This window comes from Notamacropus eugenii, chromosome Y, assembly GCF_028372415.1.
Source record: "Notamacropus eugenii isolate mMacEug1 chromosome Y, mMacEug1.pri_v2, whole genome shotgun sequence".
NCBI lineage: Eukaryota > Metazoa > Chordata > Mammalia > Diprotodontia > Macropodidae > Notamacropus > Notamacropus eugenii.
In genome coordinates this window covers 3176244-3196673 of record NC_092880.1, presented here as the reverse complement: position 1 = coordinate 3196673, position 20430 = coordinate 3176244, and the positions used below count along the sequence as shown (strand labels likewise).

Sequence of the window (20430 nt, the reverse complement as noted above, 5' to 3'; positions counted from 1 at the left end):
TTTCAAATTTCACTTGCAAAATCCAGCTCCAGATTAAGGTTCCAAATTCCACTTACAAATTCCAGTTCTGCATTCCAATTCTAAATTTCACATCCAAATTCCAATTCCAAATTCCACTTGCAAATTCCAGTTCTAAATTCCAATTCGAAATGTCACTTCCAAATTCCAGTTCCAACCGGCAATTACCAAATGCAATTCTAAAATCCACTTCCACAGTCCCGATCCTAATTCCCCTTCTGATTTCCTTTTCCAGTTTCTGATACTAGAATTCTCTTCCGCATGTGGCACTTCAATTGCATCCGGAAATTATGATTCCAGATTCAAATTACAACTTATCGATAAAAGTCTGCTTTCTAAGTACCCTTTTAAAGTTGTGTTTCAAATAACACTTCCAAATTCAATTTCTAAATTCCAATTCTACATTCCACTTCCAAATTCCACTTCCAAATTCCAATTCCAAATTCCAATTCTAAATTCCAATTCCAAATTCCAATTCCAAATTCTGATTCCAAATTCCACTTCCAAATTCCAATTCCAAATTCCACTTCTAAATTCGAATTTCAAATTCCACTTCTGAATTCCAGTTCCTAATTGAAGTTCCAAATTCCACTCCCAAATTCCGGTTCTGAATTCTAATTCTAAATTTCACTTCCAAATTCCAGGTTCGAAATTCCAATTTTAAATTCCACTTCCAAATTCCACTTCCATATTCCAGTTCTAAATTCCAATTCCAAATTCTGATTCCAAAATCCACTTCCACATTCCAATTCCAAATTCTGCTTCCAAACTCCAGTTCCAAATTCCACTTACAAATTCCAGTTCTGCATTCCAATTCTAAATTTCACTTCCAAATTTCAGTATCAAATTCCAATTCTAAATTCTAATTCCAAATTACAGTTCCAAGCTCCAATTACCAAATGCTTTTCTGAAATACACTTAAGCAATTCCATTCCCAATTCCCCTTCTCATTTCCTTTTCCAATTTCTGATAATATAATTCCCTTCCACATGTCGCACTTCAAGTGCATCCTGAACAATGAAATAGAGGACTTTCAAATTTTCTTGATGAAAAGACCAGAGCTGAAAAGAAAATTTGACTTTCAAACACAAGAATGAAGAGAACCATGAAAAGGTGAACAGCAAAGAGAAGTCATAAGGGACTTACTAAAGTTGAACTGTTTACATTCCTACATGGAAAGACAATATTTGTAACTCTTGAAACATTTCAGTATCTGGGTACTGGGTGGGAGTACACACACACACATGCACACACGCACACATACATAGAGACAGAGTGCACAGAGTGAATTGAAGAGGATGGGATCATATCTTAAAAAAAATGAAATCAAGCAGTGAGAGAGAAAGATATTGGGAGGAGAAAGGGAGAAATTGAATGGGGCAAATTATCTCTCATAAAAGAGGCAAGCAAAAGACTCATTAGTGGAGGGATAAAGAGGGGAAGTGAGAGAAAAACATGAAGTCTACTCTCATCACATTCCACTAAAGGAAAGAATAAAACGCACACTCATTTTGGTAGGAAAACCTATCTCACAATACAGGAAAGTGGGGCACAAGGGGACAAGCAGGGTGGGGGGGATGATAGAAGGGAGGGCATGGGGAGGAGAATGCAATTTGAGGTCGACACTCATGGGGAGGGTTAGGATCAAAAGAGAATAGAAGTAATAGGGGACAGGATAGGATGGAGGGAAATATAGTTAGTCCTATACAACACAACTATTATGGAAGTCATTTGCAAAACTAAACAGATTTGGCTTATATTGAATTGCTTGCCTTCCAAAGGGAAGGGGTGGAGAGGGAGGGAGGTAAAGAAGTAGGAACTCAAAGTGTTAGGATCAACTGTAATGTTCTTACCACTAGGAAATAAGAAATACAGGTAAAGGGGTAAAGAAAGCTATCTGGCCCTACAGGACAAAAGAGAAGACGGAGACAAGGGCAGAGAGGGAGGATAGAAGAGAGAGCAGATTGGTCACAGGGGCAATTAGAAAGCTTGGGTTTGGGGGGGAGGGGATAAAAGGGGAGAAAATTTGTAACCCAAAATTTTGTGAAAATGAATGTTAAAAGTTAAATAAATAAAAAAAAACTGATTAGGTTGAAATATTTATTCTTTATGAACTCCTTTAGCTTTGTACACTTTTATCCAAGAAATTCACAATAAATCTACTACTCAGGGCACCCTACTACATATTTATATGTCCTTCATAGTTCCCCCTTAAATTCAACAGAAATCTTCCATCCTGAAACATTTACCCGTTGCTTTAATATAATTACTCATCAAATAAGAGCCATCCCAATTCAGACTTATAAGAAACTAGGTTTACTGAAAACCCGCATGTTCATATCAAGAATTAAAGAGTTTGTTCTACATTGGAACACTTGAGCACATTATAAATTTTCTTTGCAATGACGGTCTTTGTCAATCCTCTTTTAATATTATGCCTCTATCCAGTGGTACATTGAAAAACATCTAACATTCTCTCCAGTAAAATAAAACATGCTCAACATAATTTTAAAGTATATTCTGTATTATTAACATTACATCCAAGTCATTTTCCCCCTGTGAATATCATTTTCTTTACTATAAAAAAGAAAAAAAATCTCATATGCAGCAATCTATTTCACAATTTTACAACTTTTCAGTCATTACCCTCAAAGATATTATGTATGCGAGACACTGTCATGGCTGTCTTACATTGGTATTAATCTCAGGCCCATCTAGGAAGAATTTGGTGATTTAGTTAGATTATTAAATAAAATTATTTGATAACTTCATTTTAATCCACACATGATCAGTTTCAATTTTAGGTGCTAATAACAAAGGCCTGAAAATGGCCTTAAATAAAACTGAGAAGTAAAACTAGCATTTAATGATAACTAAACATCATCATCATCATCAACAATCACTATCATCATCTTGGTGAAATGATACAATTGATAATCTTGTTGAAGTGGACCAGGGTATAAAATAAAACAACACTGGACCGAGAAGAATTTCCTGTTTCCATGGAAGCAATGGAGAGATTTGAATAAAAGTACATTTATAAAGCATTTAGCAATATTTCAAGAGTTATGTAAGCTTTAGTTATTATTATTGTTACTCTTATTGCTACTCATCATCATTATTATTGATTTTATAAATGGTTGAATGGTAAAATTCAAAGATTAATAATTTCTTGCCAACTTGGGAAGAAATATCTAGTGAAGTACCTTAGGAATCTGTGCCTTATCCTACTTAGTTCAAATTTTTATAAATTTTGTTTGGGAAAATGTATAAATTGCCTGTATATTAGAAACCGAAGCATGAACCTGAATGACAGAAAGCATGGACTGATATGTACCACACTGAATGAGAGGAAAACTTTTAAGAAAGTTTTGGATGTGCTAAAGCATTTAACTGAATCTAACAAACTCAATAAATCAACAGGCATTTATTAATTGCTTGCTAGAACAAAAGCATGTTGATAAATGTGGGGGGAAGGGTACTATGACACATTTGGAGCAGCAACAACTACAAAACTGTGCCTCTCCTCTTGGATCTTACATTTTGAAAGAAAATGTGCATTTTTTAAAAGAATACATGGAAAAAAATAAAAGATCCTTTGTACAAAAGGAAGGAACATCTGAATGTACTAGAAAAAAAAATCCCATGTAGAAGATATCCTTGGACATCTTTTTTGAAGAAAACTATTGAAAGGTGAGGATGAAATATGTTCTAGTCCTGTATACTATTAAATTTAAGGCTCTTACCCTTAAATGAGGTAGGGGAAACGTTCATTATAAAGCAAGTCCACCTTTCAAAATTTTCTAACTTCACAGAAAGAGAAAAGGTTCCTTCCAGGTAATTGGAAAAACAGCATTCCTTCTTATACTAATCTCCAACCTTGGGGGAAAGTGAGGTATATCATTCTCAGGCCTGAGCTATCTAATATTTTGGAGGGATTTAATCTTGAACTCAAACATCTAGTCATGTTGCTAACCATCTAAATTGACTTTTCAATGATTAACAAATGCCTTCCTGGTCATTTATTGCCCATCACAGTGATTCTCCATCCTTCACTGTTGCCTTCCAGCTGTTCTAATATCCTACTTTCAAGAAACCCATTCCTTCCAATGTGTTTACTTAAACATCTTTTTTTCCTACGTAATATTTTAATTTTATTTTAAATCTTTCCCTTGATGACTGTATCACTCTGTTATCTCTCATTCTTTGAGGTTTACTCAAATTCTGTGTACTACCCAATAAGAACTCTGGGAGCTGTTGCCATCATTGATGTTGCTCTGCATGGCTCCACAGGAAAAACAAATAACAGTGGTAAAAAAATTATAGAGAGATAATATAAGATTGGGAGTAGGGTGGTGTGCTAATAATTATGGCCATCACAAACTGGAATGGGCTGTCTTGGAGGTATGTCAGAGATATGTCTTGCCCAGGTTATGTGAGATATATCTTGTCCAGGTAGAGATTGAAAATAATGACCTTTGATTATACTTCACAATTAAATTCTCTGAGGTTTTCTTATGGATATTTTTCCATTCTCATTAGTACACTAGAGACCCCAACAAACATCTTCAATCTATGTGAATGCCCATTAGATGCCCAGCTCTTTGAAGGGAGGTTTATTTTTTGAGGGGCTTGTATAATTTTGCTTTGTTTTTCCTTTATGCCCTCAATGAGTATCATAGTAATATGCAAAGAATACAGGTTGGATATTCTTTTGAAAATACCATTTTTTTCAGGTCTAGCTTTCTGATTCTTTTCTCCAGCATGAATGATGGTGACTAGTAAGGGAAATCAGAGTACAACATTTGCAACATTTGCCCTCTTGGGTTTCTCAGATTACCCAGACTTTCAAGTGCCCTTCTTCCTAGTGTTCTTGATCATATAGTCTATAACTATGGTGGGAAATCTAGATATGATTGGCATCATCCGAATCAACACCAAACCTCACACCGCGATGTACTTTTTCCTCAGTCATTCGTCCTTTGGGGATTTCTGTTATTCTTCCATCATTGCTTCTAAGATGTTGGTGCACTTGCTCATAAAGGACCTAAGCATATCCTTCTTTGATTCTTTCATATATTTTTTTTCTTTTGTGCCTTTGTAGTGATTGAGTCTTTCCTGGTGGTAGTAATGACCTATGATCACTTTGTGGTTATTTGCAATCCTTTGCCATGTACAATTGTCATGTCCCAGAAGCTTTGTGCCCTGTTGGTAACTGGATCATATGCATGGGGTACAGTCTGTTCCCTTCTACTCACATTCTCTGCTATTCAATTAACACTTTATGGTTCAAACACAATTAATCATTTTTGCTGTGAGTTCTCATCACTTCTTACTCTCTCCTGTTCTGATACACACTTGAACCAGATGCTGCTTTTCAGCTCCGCCACTTTTAATGAAGTGAGTACACTTTTGATTATAATGACCTCTTATGTATTCATTTTTGTCAGTGTCCTGAAGATGAATTCCTCAAGTGGACGACGCAAAGCCTTTTCCATATGTGCCTCTCACTTAAAGGCTATAACTATCTTTCATGGGACCATTCTCTTTCTCTATTGTGTTCCTGACTCCAAGAATTCTTGCCACACAATCAAAGTATCTTCTGTGTTTTATACAATGGTAATCCCTATGCTCAGTCCTCTAATCTATGGCCTGAGAAACAAAGATGTAAAAGAAAAAGTAATTTGATTAATGGGAATTAAAATTTCTTCTCCCTGAGCATATCTCCTAGTAATTAAAATTTTCTAGTGACTAATATTTAAGCACCTCACCTCTGGTAAGCTCCAATTAGATGAATGACTTACATGAAAAAGGTCATATAACCATCAATTTAAAGAAATACGTAACATATAGCTTATGAAGGTCATTATAGACAACAATTTCATCATGAAAAATTGATAAAGATGAGTAAGGATGATAAATTGAAAATTTTGATTAGATAAATTTAAAACATTTTAATTAAAATACTAAATAAAGTGAAAGTTAAAAAGGAACGGTTTTGGGGGGGAACAATTGCAACAAATTTTATTGATTCACTCTCATCTCTGACTTTTTTTGATTAATTAAAGATCTTCTATGTATTTTTAGTTTTCGGCATTCATTTCCACAAAAATTCGAGTTCCAAATTTTCTCATCTCTCCCCTGCCTCCACCCCATAAGGCCTTGCTTTCTGATTACCTCTTTCCTCAATATGCCCTCCCTTCTATCACACCCCTCTGTTCCCTTCTCCCCATCTTCTCTCTTTTCTTGTAGGACAAGATAAATTTCTATACTCCATTACCTGCATTTCTTTTTTCTCAGTTGTATGCAAAAACAATTCTCAATATTAGTTTCTAATACTTTGAATTCTAAATTCTCTCCCTTCCTCCCTCTCCACCCACCACCACTGAGAAGGTAAATAATCCAATATATGCTGTATATGTGTAGTTTTGCAAAAGACTTCCATAATAGTCATATAGTGTAAGACTAACTATAATTCCCTCCATCTTATCTTGCCCCCATTTGCTCTATTCTCTCATCTGACCTTGTCCCTCCACAAGAGTGTTTACTTCTAATTACTCCCTCCTCCCTTTTGCCCTCCCTTCTATCATCCTCCTCACACCACTTGTCCCCTTCTCCCCTAATTTCCTGTAGTGTAAGATAGATTTTCATACCAAATTGAGAGAGCATTTTATTCCTTCCTTAAACTACATGTGAAGAGAGTAACCTTCACTTTTCCCCTCTCACCTCCTTCCTTTTCTCCTCCATTGAAAAAGCTTTATCTTGCCTCTTTTTTGAGAGATAATTTGCCCCATTCCATTTCTCCCTTTCTCCGCCCAATATATTCCTCTCTCACCGCTTAATTTGTTCTTTTAAATATCATCCCTTCTTATTCAACTCAACCTGTGCTCTCTGTCTATATGTGTGTGTGTGCAATCCCTAAAGAGTTACAAATATTCTCTTTCCATGTAAGAATGTAGACAGTTCAACTTCAGAAATTGATTTATGATTTCTTTCTTGTTTACCTTTCCATTCTTCTCTTGCTTCTTGTGTTTGAAAGTCAAATTTTCTATGCAGTTCTTGTCTTTTCATCAAGAATGCGTGAAAGTCCTCTATATCATTGAATGACCATTTTTTTCCTCTAAAATATTACACTCAGTTATGCAGGGTAGTTGTTTGTTGGTTTTAAACCCAGTTTCTTTGACTTCTGGAATGTAATATTTGAGGCCCTTCGATTCCTTAATGTAGAAGCTGCCGGATCTTGTGTTATCCTGATTGTATTTCCACAACACTTAAATTGTTTCTTTCTAGCTGCTTGCAAAATTTTCTCCTTGACCTGGGAACTCTGGAATTTGGTTGCAATATTCCCAGGAGTTTCCCTTTTTGGGTCTCTTTCAGGAGGTGATCAGTGGATTCTTTCAATATTTACTTTGGGCTCTGGTTCTACAATATCAGGACAGATTTCCTTGATGATTTCGTGAAAGATGATGTCTAGGCTCTTTTTTTGATCATGGTTTTCTGGCACTCAAATGATTTTTGAATTGTCTTTCTTGGTTCTATTTTCCAGCTTAGTTGTTTTTCCAATGAGATATTTCACATGATGTTCCATTTGTTTCATTCTTTTGCTTTTGTTTTGTAATTTCTTGGTTCCTCATAAAGTGATTAGCTTCCATCTGCTCCATTCTCATTTTTAAATTACTATTTTTTTCAGTGAACTTTTGAACCTCCTTTTCCATTTGACTAATTCTGCTTTTTAAAGTATTCTTCTCCTCATTGCCTTTTTGGACCTCTTTTGCCAACTGAGTTAGGTTATTTTTAAAGGTGTAGTTTTCTTCAACATTTTTGTGTCTGTTTTATCAAGCTGTTTACTCGCTTTACATGATTTTCTTTTTTTTATTTTTTTTATATTATTTTTTATTTTTTAATGCTTAACAATCACTCCCATACAATTGCGATTTTATCCCCCTCACCTACCCCCCACTACCCTCCTCCCTCCCCATGACTGCATACAATTCTGTATAGATTCTACATATACTTTCCTATTGAGTATATTTTCACTATAGTCATGCTATGTAGTCAGACTAAGATGAATGAAAGAAATCGTATAACAAATCAGAACATGATACACAAACACATACACATACACAGACATGATCTGCTACATTATGTGAGTGACTTCCATATTTCTCTCTCTGAGTGTGGAAGGCATTTTGCCTTGAGAACCACCATTGGGATTTTTTTTTGTAAGAAGTTCTTGTGTTATTACAAAATTCTAAGTCTACCAGAAAAAACTCTCACACACTGTGGTCGTTACTGTGCAAAAAGTTCTCCTGGTTCTGCTCCTTTCACTCAGCATCAGGTCATATAAGTCCCTCCAGGCCTCTCTGAAGTCTTCTTGTTCATCATTTCTTATGGCACAATAGTACTCCATTGCATTCATATACCACAATTTCTTCAGCCATTCCCCAATTGATGGACATCCCCTTGACTTCCAGTTTTTGGCAACTACATAGAGTGCTGCTATAAATATTTTTGTACATGTGGGACCCTTTCCCATTTTTATGATCTCTTGGGGATACAGTCCTAGTAGCGATATTGCTGGGTCAAAGGGTATGCACATTTTTGTAGCCCTTTGGGCATAGCTCCAAATTGCTCTCCAGAATGGTTGGATGCGCTCGCAGCTCCACCAACAATGAATTAGTGTTCCAACTCTCCCACATGCTCTCCAGCATTTATCATTTTCTTGTTCTGTCATGTTTGCCAATCTTATAGGTGTGATTTAGTACCTCAGAGTTGTTTTGATTTGCATCTCTCTAACCAATAGTGATTTAGAGCATTTTTTCATATGATTATAGATAGCTTTAATTTCTTCCTCTGAAAATTGCCTGTTCATATCCTTTGACCATTTATCAATTGGGGAATGACTTGTATGATTATACATTTGGGTCAGTTCTCTATATATTCTAGAAATGAGGCCTTTATCCCCGAGCTTAGCTGTAAAAATTCTTTCCCAATTTACTACATCCCTCCGGATTTTGGTTGCATTGGGTTTAGTTGTGCAAAAACTTCTCAGTTTAATGTAATCAAAGTTATCCATTTTGCATTTCATAATACTTTCTATCTCTCCTTTAGTAAAGAATTCTTCCCTTCTCCATAGATCTGATAAATACACTATTCCTTGCTTCTCCAGTTTATTCATGGTATCAATCATTATACCTAAATCATGTACCCATTTGGACTTTATTCTTGTGTACGGTGTCAGGTATGGGTCTATGCCTAATTTCCGCCACACTGTTATCCAGTTTTCCCAGCAATTCTTGTCAAACAATGAGTTCCTATCCCAGAAGCTGGGGTCCTTGGGTTTATCAAACAGAAGGTTGCTATATTCCTTGCCCACTGCATCTTGAGGGCCAACTCTATTCCACTTATCTACCTCTCTGTTTCTTAGCCAATACCAAGTGGTTTTTATAATTGCTGCTTTGTAGTAGAGTTTGAGGTCTGGTAGCGCTAGGCCACCTTCCCAAGCATTTCTTTTCATTAGTCCCTTTGATATTCTGGACCTTTTGTTTTTCCAAATGAATTTTGATATTATTTTATCCAGCTCTAGAAAGTAATTGTCTGATAGTTTAATTGGTATGCCACTAAGTAAGTATATTAATTTGAGTAGAATTGTCATTTTTATTATATTAGCACGGCCTACCCATGAGCAACTAATGTTTTTCCACTTACTTAAATCTGACTTTATTTGTGCAAAAAGTGTCTTGTAATTGTGTTCATATAATCCCTGGGTTTGTTTTGGCAGGTAGACTCCTAAGTATTTGATACTGTCTACCCTAGCTTTAAATGGGATTTCTCTTTCTATCTCTTGCTGTTGGACTTTGTTGCTAATATATAGGAACGCAGAAGATTTGTGTGGGTTTATTTTGTAACCTGCAACTTTGCCAAAGTTGTTTATTAATTCAAGTAATTTTTTACTTGAATCTCTGGGATTCTCTAGGTAAATCATGATATCATCTGCAAAGAGTGATAACTTAGTTTCTTCTTTGGCTATTCTTATTCCTTGAATATCTTTATCTTGTCTAATTGCTACAGCTAACATTTCTAGTACCATATTGAATAATAGTGGTGATAATGGACAACCTTGTTTTACCCCTGATCTTATTGGGAATGCATCTAGCTTATCCCCATTGCATATAATGCTTGCTGAAGGTTTTAGATAGATACTGCTTATTATTTTATGGAAAGTTCCCTTTATTCCTACGTTCTCCAAAGTTTTTAGTAGGAATGGATGTTGTATTTTGTCAAAAGCTTTTTATGCATCTATTGAGATAATCATGTGGTTTTTGTTAGCTTTGTTGTTGATGTGATCGATAATGCTAATAGTTTTCCTAATACTGAACCAGCGCTGTAGTCCTGGTATGAATCCTACCTGATCATAATGTAGTGATCTCGTGATAAGATGCTGTATTCGTTTTGCTAAAATCTTATTTAAAATTTTTGCATCTATATTCATTAGGGAAATTGGTCTATAATTTTCTTTCTCTGTTTTGTCTCTTCCTGATTTGGGTATCAAAACCATATTTGTATCATAGAAAGAGTTTGGGAGGACTCCTTCTTCCCTGATTTTCAAAAATAGTGTATGTAGTATTGGAATTAACTGTTCTTTAAATGTTTGATAGAATTCACTTGTGAATCCTTCTGGCCCTGGAGATTTTTTCCTAGGGAGTTCATTGATGGCTTGTTCAATTTCTTTTTCTGGGATGGGGTTGTTTAAGTATTCAACTTCCTCTTCTGTTAATCTGGGCAATTTGTATTTTTTAAAATATTCATCCATCTCATTTAGATTATCGAATTTGTGGGCATAAAGTTGGGCAAAGTAATTTCTAATTATTGTTTTAATTTCCTCCTCATTGGAGGTGAGTTCACCCCTTTCATTTTTAATATTAGTAATTTGGTTTTCTTCTTTCTTTTTTTTAATCAGATTGACCAAAGGTTTATCAATTTTATTAGTTTTTTCATAAAACCAACTATTGGTTTTATTTATTAATTCAATAGTTTTCTTTATTTCAATTTTATTAATCTCTCCTTTGGTTTTCAGTATTTCTAATTTGGTATTTACTTGGGGATTTTCAATTTGTTCTTTTTCTAGCTTTTTCAACTGAAAGCCCAAGTCATTGATCTCCTCTTTCTCTATTTTATTTATGTAAGCATTCAAAGATATAAAACTTCCCCTAATAACTGCTTTTGCAGTATCCCATAAGTTTTGGTATGTTGTCTCACTATTGTCATTCTCTTGAATGAAATTGTTGATTGTTTCTATGATTTCTTCTTCAACCCAACCCTTCTTTAGAATTAGATTATTTAGTTTCCAACTGATTTATGGTTTCTCTTTCCATGGCCTTTTATTACATGTAATTTTTAATGCATTATGATCGGAAAAGGATGCATTGATTATCTCTACCTTTCTGCACTGGATTGTGAGATTTTTATGTCCTAGTACATGGTTAATTTTTGTAAATGTTCCATGTACCGCTGAGAAAAAGGTATATTCCTTTCTATTCCCATTTAATTTTCTCCAAAGATCTATCATATCTACCTTATCCAGAGTTTTATTTACCTCCTTAACCTCTTTCTTGTTTATTTTGAGGTTGGATTTATTGAGTTCAGAGAGGGGGAGGTTGAGGTCCCCCACTAGTATAGTTTTGCTATCAATTTCTTCCTTCAACTCCTCCAACCTCTCCTCTAAGAATCTGGATGCTATACCGCTTGGAGCATACATGTTTAGTAATGATATTGCTTCATTGTCTATGGTGCCTTTTAGCAGAATATAGTTTCCATCCTTATCCCTTTTGATTAGATCTATTTCTGCTTTCGCTTTGTCTGAGATTAGGATTGCTACTCCTGCCTTTCTTACATGAGCTGAAGCACAATATATTCTGCTCCATCCTTTGACCTTTATCCTATGTGTATCCCCCCGTTTCAAATGTGTTTCTTGTAAGCAGCATATTGTTGGATTATGGCTTTTAATCCATTCTGCTATCCGTCTCCGTTTTATGGGAGAGTTCATTCCATTCACATTCACAGTTATGATTACAATCTGTGTATTTCCCTCCAACCTCTTTCCCACCATTTGTGCTTTTTGCTCTCCTGTCTCCCTTCCCCTCCTCAATAGTATTCACTTTTCTCCCCCTCCTCCTGCAGCCTTCGCCTCCTTCTTTTAGCCCCCCTCCCTTTTACTCTCCTTTACTCTTATTGCTTCTTTCCTCCCTTTTAGCCACCCTCCCCTTTCTTCCCCCTTCCCCTCCTACTACCTATAGAGCTAGTTAGGATTATCTACTTAAGATTATTGTTCCCTCCTTTGAACAAATCAGATGAGAGTACCTCTCAAACAATGCTCATCTCCCTCCCCTCCTTCCTTCTACTATAGTTTTGTACTTCTTCCTGTGATATAATTTGCCATTTTCTGCTTCCCCCTTTCCACACCTCCTATTACATTCCCTTCTCATACTTAAATCACATTTTTGACATGACATCATTTACTTTATGCCCGTTCCCTCTACATATATCCCTTTTATCATAATAGCTGCACAGTTCTCAAGATTAACAGGTATCATCTTCCCTTATGGGGAGGTAAACAGTTTGCCCTAATTGAGTAGCAAGTTTTTGTTTTTGTTTTTTCCCCTCTGTTTACCTTCTTATGATTCTCTGGAGACCTGCATTTGAAGATCAGTTTGTCTACTGAGTTCTGGTGTTTTGGTCAGGAAGCTCTGGAAATCCCTTATTTCGTTGAATGACTTTCTCCTTGCCTGAAATGTTATGCTGAACTTTGCTGGGTAGTTGATCCTTGGTTGAAGTCCCAACTCCTTTGCCTTACGGAATATTGGGTTCCAGTTCTTTCGATCTTTTAATGTAGAAGCTGCAAGGTCCTGTGTGATCCTGACTGTGTGTCCTTGATATTTGAATTGTTTCTTTCTGGCTGCTTGTAGTATTTTCTCCTTCACTTGATAGCTTTGGAATTTGGCAACTATATTTCTTGGGGTTTTGAGTTTGGGATCCCTTTCGGGAGGGGAACGGTGGATTCTTTCGATGACTGTTTTGCCCTCTGAGTCTAGCACTTCTGGCCAGTTTTCCTTGATGATTTCCTGGAAGATGTTATCCAGATTCTTTTCTTCATCATGGGTTTCTGGCAGGCCAATAATTCTTAAATTTTCTCTCCTGGATCTATTTTCCAGGTCAGTTGTTTTTCCAATTAAATATTTTACATTTTCTTCTATCTTTTCATTCTTTAGATTTTGTTTGACTGATTCTTGTTGCCTCATTGAGTCATTAGTTTCTACTTGTCCAATTCTAATCCTCATCGTATTGTTTTCTTCACTTAGCTTTTGCATTTCCTTTTCCATCTGACCAATTTTTCCCTTTAAGGAGCTATTTTCTCCATTTAATTTTTGTATTTCTTTTTCCATTGGACCAATTTTCCCAGTTAGGTTTTGGGTTTCCTTTTCCATCTGATCAATTTTCCCAATTAGGTTTTGGGTTTCCTTTTCCGTTTGATTAACTCTTCCTTTTAGGGAGTTATTCTCTCCAGTTAATTTTTGAACTTCCTTTACTATTTCTTCAATTTTCCTTTTCAGAGTGATGTTCTCATCAGTGAATTCTTTTTTTATAATTTTAAAATCATTGGCCAGTTTTTGTTTTATATCCTTCTTCAGACGTTCCAGGTAATCTAGTTGTGCTTGCGAGAAATTCATAGTCCCATCTGAGGTTTCAGATGGAAGTACAGTCTCAGCTCTGACCTCTTTGGTGTTTGTGTTTTGGTCCTTATCCCCATAGAAAGATTCTATGGTTTTTTCACTTTTCATCTGCTTTTTCTGATTCATGATGTTGGCTGAGTGTTGTAGCTTTTGGTTCTTTCAGTCAGAAGATACAGATCTTTTAAGTTGGGCTGCTGTGTGTCTAGGCTGAAAGCAGGCTTTTTTTTTTGTTGTTGTTGTTGTTTCCCAGATCAACCCTGGGGTTAGCTTGTTAGGTGTGTGGGAGGGGTGGTCTGGTCTCAGGAGATCTCCTCAGCTGACTTGAGGCAAAGGCAAGGTCAGGGGATGGTGATCCCAGCTTCCCTATTGTCTTCGCTTTTCCCCTGGAGGGCTGGGGTAGGCCTAGAAGTTAATGCGTGTTCCCGCCCCTCCTGGGGCTTGTCTCTCGGCTCTGAGGCTTGCCTGCGTCTCAGTGCGAATTTTCTCTGCCCTGGGTCGCCTGTCCCTCCAGATCGCCTCCGCCACAGTAGGAAGAATCCCCCCTTGCCACTTTTCCAGCCTCTGGTGTTATGAGACCACTCGCCCCCTTCTACTGTTCCCGCTGATTCAGGATTAATCTGGGGAAGAATTTTATGGTTCCCTCACGGACATCAGGGGGGAGGAGAGAGCACTTACTGATCACTCTGCCATCCCAGTTCCTGGAAGTTCAAGTAGTGACCCACCGAAGTCCGTCTTCAGGCTGAAGATTTCAAGGGCTGCTGCGCTGATGTCTGGCACTCAGCGGCTCTCACCGGCTCGGCCTGGCTTATCTCCTGCTCCGCTGGTCTCGCCCGCCACTCTCGGGCCCCTCAGGTCCCCTCCGCCCTGTCATGCCGACCGCGCTGCGCTGTGCGCCGGGGTCTTACCCCCGCGGAACAGATCCCTCCCGTGGACCCTCCAGTTCAACCTGGGCTCCGAATCCGTCAAAGTCCGTCACCCACTGGATTCTATACCTCCAAAGTCTGGTCAGACTCTGCCCCCAGAGATATCCAGAGGAGTTTTTCCAGGAGCTTGGGTGAGTCATTGCTTTCACTTCGCCGTCTTGGCTCAGCCCCTTTACATGATTTTCTTGCATCGCTCTCATTTCTCTTCCCAATTTTTCCTCCACCTCTCTTACTCGATTTTCAAAATCATTATTAGCTCTTCCATGACCTGAGACCACTGCAAATTTATTTTGGAGGCCTCTGATCGTAAGCGTTGTTCTCCCTCATCTCTAAGGATGGAAGATAATACCTGTTCATGAAGAAAGTAATCTTCTATAGTTTTAATTTTTTTCCCTTTCTTGAGCATTTCCCCAGCCAGTTACTTGACTTTTGAGTCCTTTGTAAAGAGGAAGGTATACTCTGGGGACCTGTAAGTTCTCAGTTCCTCCAAGGTGGCTCAATCAAAGGAGAGGAGTTTACTCCTCTCCTGGCCTGCACTCTGGTTTGGGAGCTACCAAAGCTTTTCTCCCCAGGATTTGCAAGGAGAATTCACTTTTCAAAGACTCTACCAGCTCCACCACTCCAGCTAACACTCTTCCTCACCCCTGGGCCACCACTCAGGGCTGAGACCAAGATCAGGGACGCAATTCACCCAGGGACTTTAAACTGAGGGCTCCAAAAATGAGTGTTGCTGCTACTGCCACAGCTATCACCACCACCTGAGGCCGGGGCTCATGGAAGACCCTGTTCCATTCTCATCCAGGAGAAAAAGCTTTTTCACTGACCTTTGAAGGGTAGAGGGATCTGAGCACCACCACTACTGCTGACGATTCTGCCTCAGAGGCCTGTTCTGGTCCTGTCCCTGCTACACAGAGCAGGCAAGGCTGGGCTGGGCTCCACGGGCTGCACTCCACTTCATACTGTGCTCTGTGCTCTATGTGGCAGCCCCTCCTGTTGGCCCTCCATGCTACCTTGGGCTGGAAATCTCTTTCACTCTGAAGTTTTGTGCCTTCTGCTACTCTAGAATTTGTTTACAGTCCTTTTTACAGGTATTTTATGGGCTATGGGGGAAGAAAAAGAGCATGTGTGTCTTTCTACTCTGCCACCTTGGCTCTGCCTCCTCATTTCAGATTAAAATTTATAAAATTGATATCCATTCCCCAATGGGTAAATGGAAAATGAAATCAGTTCTTAAGAAACTCAGGTTATCCGTAGACATATGAACAAATAATTTTTAAGAACCATCAATTAGAAACATGCAAATTAAAGAAATCCAAATTATCCACTTCACACCTATGAGAATATTATATATGACGCAACAAGGATACATTTTGAAGATGTTGTACAGTAGACACAATACTGTACTATTGGTACACCTATGGATGTGGAAAAATATTAAGGAAAAAAAATTTGGAATTATACCTAAAACGTTGTAAAGGCAAGCAAATTAATAGTTTTTACTGTTTTTCCTTTAATATAATCAATTGCTTTTGAATCTTCCATTTGTTTGGATTAATCAAGAGCCTTTAACTGGTAACAGTATATGTATATACACACATACATACATACATGCATACATGTATTTATATATGTATGTTTATATATACATATATTTGCATTTTAACTACTTTATTTTATTTATTTTTAACTATTTTATTTGAGTATTTTAATGTAACTGAAGAAGATCTTCCCCATCCATTTTAATGGACCATACCCCTTAAGGGGAATTTGATTAGGAAAGATTTGTTGGAAGGTTCACATCTTTTTTTAAAGAGGCACTCTTTCTTTCTTTCTTAAGGGTTATCTATGGCTCTGAATATGTATAAGTACTCTGAGGTTGGGCTTTACTTTGGAAGTTTGGAAGTTTTTAACTGTCAAACTTTACACATTGGAAGTTTCTGTTTGGCCAGACAAGACTCTGGGCAGCTGCTAAGGAGGCCCCCATCTTTGAAAATCCAGATGTTGTTACTTCTCTCTCTGGTAACTATGTATGTATGGTTAGACAGTCATCTGTCTGCTGATCTGTGATATACGTATTTCTTATGTCAGGCAGCTAGAAGAACTCTCTGTTGGTTTTGATTTCTTTGCATTTTCTCTGAAGTCAAGGGTGTTGACTTTTTCCCCTAAACTAAGTGAATGATGCATGTGTTTGATTAAGGTGGTTGTGGACCCCTCAAAAGTTGCCTTTCCTTTTGGAAAAGTAGATATAAACACCTGTGATAACAAACCCTCCTGTGTATGTCGGGGTGCTTGCTTTTACAGAAAGTGAAAAATGTGTGTTTCCTTTGACCCAGTTGCTGCTAGGCATATACCAAAAAAAGGATCGAAGAAGTAGAAAAGGCTCTGTACAAAAAAAGTAGAACCTAAAGGAACCTATCGAATATACAAAGGTGAAATGAATTCTTATACACAAATATAATGGAATTCTGCTGTGTGGTAAGAAATGAAGAAATAAATAATTTCAAAGAAACACTGAGAGTCTTATATAAAGTAATGCAGATTTGAGGAGAACTAGTATTAACATTGTGATAATGAAAACTTTATACAATTTCAAAAAATGTCAGAGTGAATTAATCAGGGAAGAGTCAGTTATGAAATAACAACAGCATTGTAATGACCCAAAACATAGATTTTTGTAAGAATTATGTGGGTGTGTATGATAATTATATCGACTATGGGTTTTTGGAGCATCAATTAATCATAAAGTTTGTCAATCTCCTAACAGAGTGATGATGGATTGATTGAGGGTGCAGAACGAGAAGTATATATCATTTTTTGCAAACAATAAATAAGAAAATTTGTTATGCTAGATGATGAGTATTATGAGGAATCTTTTTTTCTCTCTTTTTAAAAAAGATATACAGATTGAAAGGGAGAGAGAGAGAAATAGTATTCTGTTAACTAAAAATATTAAAAATGGAGAAACTGAAAGGGTCCTACACTTTCATACACTTTCAGATGATGTCATTATTTTATTAGTTTTGCTTTAAAAATGTTTCCTTAAATCGGGGATCTCATAGAATAGGGACAATCTTGAAATGTTTTTAATATAAAAAATAACATCAAAATTTTTTGAAGAGAGAAAAAAATAATTGTTCTGAAGGGACACAGTCTTTGATTCTCAATGAACTTTTTACTATTATGTTTTAGAAATAATTGTTTGGTACGTGTAATAGCTTTTTTTTTCAGTAAAACAAACAATAAATCATAGATAGATGTCCTACAAGGTACATAGAGTGACTACAAGCAATAATACCATGGAATATATGAGCTTCAGTAACCTAAATGGGAACACTATTTATCTGTGGTGATGGAAATCAATTGAAAGAATGACACACATTGGTACTAAGCTTTAGAGCACAGCTCCTTCTTCAGTATCACAGGCCAGCAGCACGCATTTTGAAAGCAAAGTGTTTTACTCTATTTAATATTTGTATGTTTGTGCAGGGCAGGGAGGTATACTTCTTTCATACTTCCTTATTCTTAGTATCTTCAGGAAATGCTTTAGACATAAATCCGTTTATTCAGTCTTTACTACAGCTATTGTCATGGTTGGATAAAAGTATGATCTTATTTTATTAAGTATTATTTTTCAAAAAGAAATTTAAAATATTGAGATGCACAATAATGACTCATTTTCCTGACATTTTTAGTAGAAAAAAACTAGATGTCCAGGAGAACTATTTTGAAAAATAAATAAATAACACCTTTTCGAATCATATTGTCATTATAATCTAAATTGATGGAAATATTTGTAAATTATTTTATGGACTCACCCCCAAAGAGAATATGGTTTAATTACACTTCCTGTATTTGATTTTATTATAGCAATTTTATATTTTCTGTTGATTTATAGACTGTATAGAATTACTGAAATGAGACTGCTGAACCTCCAAATAGCACTTATGTTCTGAATATTGATCGGAATGAGTTCTGGTTCAACATCATAATATTTGTTTTCATACAGTTATGGTTTAGGTTCCACAATAAGACTGTCTTCATTAAGTCTGTAATATGGCTGCCTTACAGTAAAATAAATTAAAGAAACAGATGCTTTCCTCATAGTCTTTTTGTTGACTCCATAAAAATGCACATTCTAAAGTTCAAATGGATAAATGATCTAGGTGTAAAGATGGATACTATAAACAAATTAGGAGAGGAAGGAATAGTGCATTTGTCTGATTATGGAGGATGGAGAAAATTTTGACCAAACAAGAGATAGAGAACATTATGTAGTGCAAAATGGGTAATTTTGATTACATTAAACTGAAAAGCTTTTGCACAAACAAACCCAATGCAACCATGATTAGGAGGGAAGAAGCAAACTGGGAAAGAATTTTTGCACCTGGTGTCTCTGATAAAGGCCTCATTTCTAAAATATGTAGAGAACTGAGTCAAATGTTCAATAATGCAAGTCATCCTCCAGTTAATAAATAGTTTAAGAATATGAACAGCCAGTTTTCAGAGGAAGAAATTAAAGTTATCTGTAGTCATGTGAAAAAATGCTCTGAATCACTATTGATTAGAGAAATGCAAATTAAAACAACTCTGAGGTACCACATCACACCTATCAGATTGTCTAACATGGAACCTCCTTTTACATTTGGCTAATTCTGTTTTTTAAAGTACTCTTCTCCTCATTGGCTTTTTGTACTTCTTTTGTCAACTGAGTAAGCCTAAAGGTTTTATTTTCTTCAGCATTTTTGGGTCTCCTTTAACAAGCTGTTGACTAGCTTCTCATGATTTTCTTGCATCACTCTCATTTCTCTTCCCAACTTTTCCTCCACCTCTCTTATTTGATTTTCAAAATCATTTTTGAGCTCTTCCATGGCCTCAGAACATTGCATATTTATTTTGAAGGTACTGGAAGCCTTGACTTCCTCTGAAGGTATGCATTGTTCTTTCTCATCCGAAAGGATGGAAGAAAATACCTGTACACGAATAAAATAACCTTCTATAGTCTAATTTTTCCCCTTTTGGGGGCAATTTTCTCAGCCAGTTATTTGATTTTTGAGTCCTTTGTCAGGAGGAGGGTATACTCTGGGTACCGATAAGTTTTCAGTTCCTCCAAGGTGGCACAATCAAGGAAGAGGAGTTTATTCCTCTCGTGACCTGTGCACTAGTCTGTGAGCTATCAAAGGTTTTTTGCCCAGTATCTGCGAGTAGTAAAATTCCCTCTCCACAACCACCTCCAGGATTGTGCTTGGGGCTGAGGTTTCAATTAGCTGCTCAGTTCCCCCAGGAGCTTTAGGCAGATGGCAGGGCTACCAATCAGGTCTGAGACCCAGATCATCTCCTCAATTTCCCCAGGGGCTTTAGACTGCTGGCTCCACAAATGGATGCTGCTGCTGGTGCTGCTGCCACCACTTCCATTGCCAAGTGGGACTGGGCCTAAGGGAGGTCCCTGCTCCCTTGTCACCTGGTTGAAAAAACTCTCACTATCCTTTGAAGCTGCCTTTGTGGGCTGAGGGAATCTGAGACCCGCTGCTGCAGCTGGGGATTCTGCCCTCGAGGTTTGTTTCAGTCCTGTTCCTTCTGCTGTGGCATGGTCAAGGCTGGGCTGAGTTCCACTCCGTGCCCCATGCCATATACCTTTCCTGTCGGTCTTCCAGGCTACCTTTGGCTGTAAATCTCTTTAACTCTGTCATTATGTGGGTTCTGCTGCTCTAGAAGTTGTTGAGAGTCATTTTTTATAGTTATTTTATGGACTGTAGGGGAAG

General features: G+C 37.1%; 2 pseudogenes; one reads left to right on the top strand and one right to left on the bottom strand.

Moving 5' to 3' along the window:
- LOC140516707 (olfactory receptor 5W2-like) overlaps positions 1-20430 on the bottom strand; it is a 226340-nt pseudogene that overhangs the window by 149720 nt on the left and 56190 nt on the right.
- Positions 4787-5706, top strand: LOC140516817 (olfactory receptor 5D18-like; annotated as a pseudogene).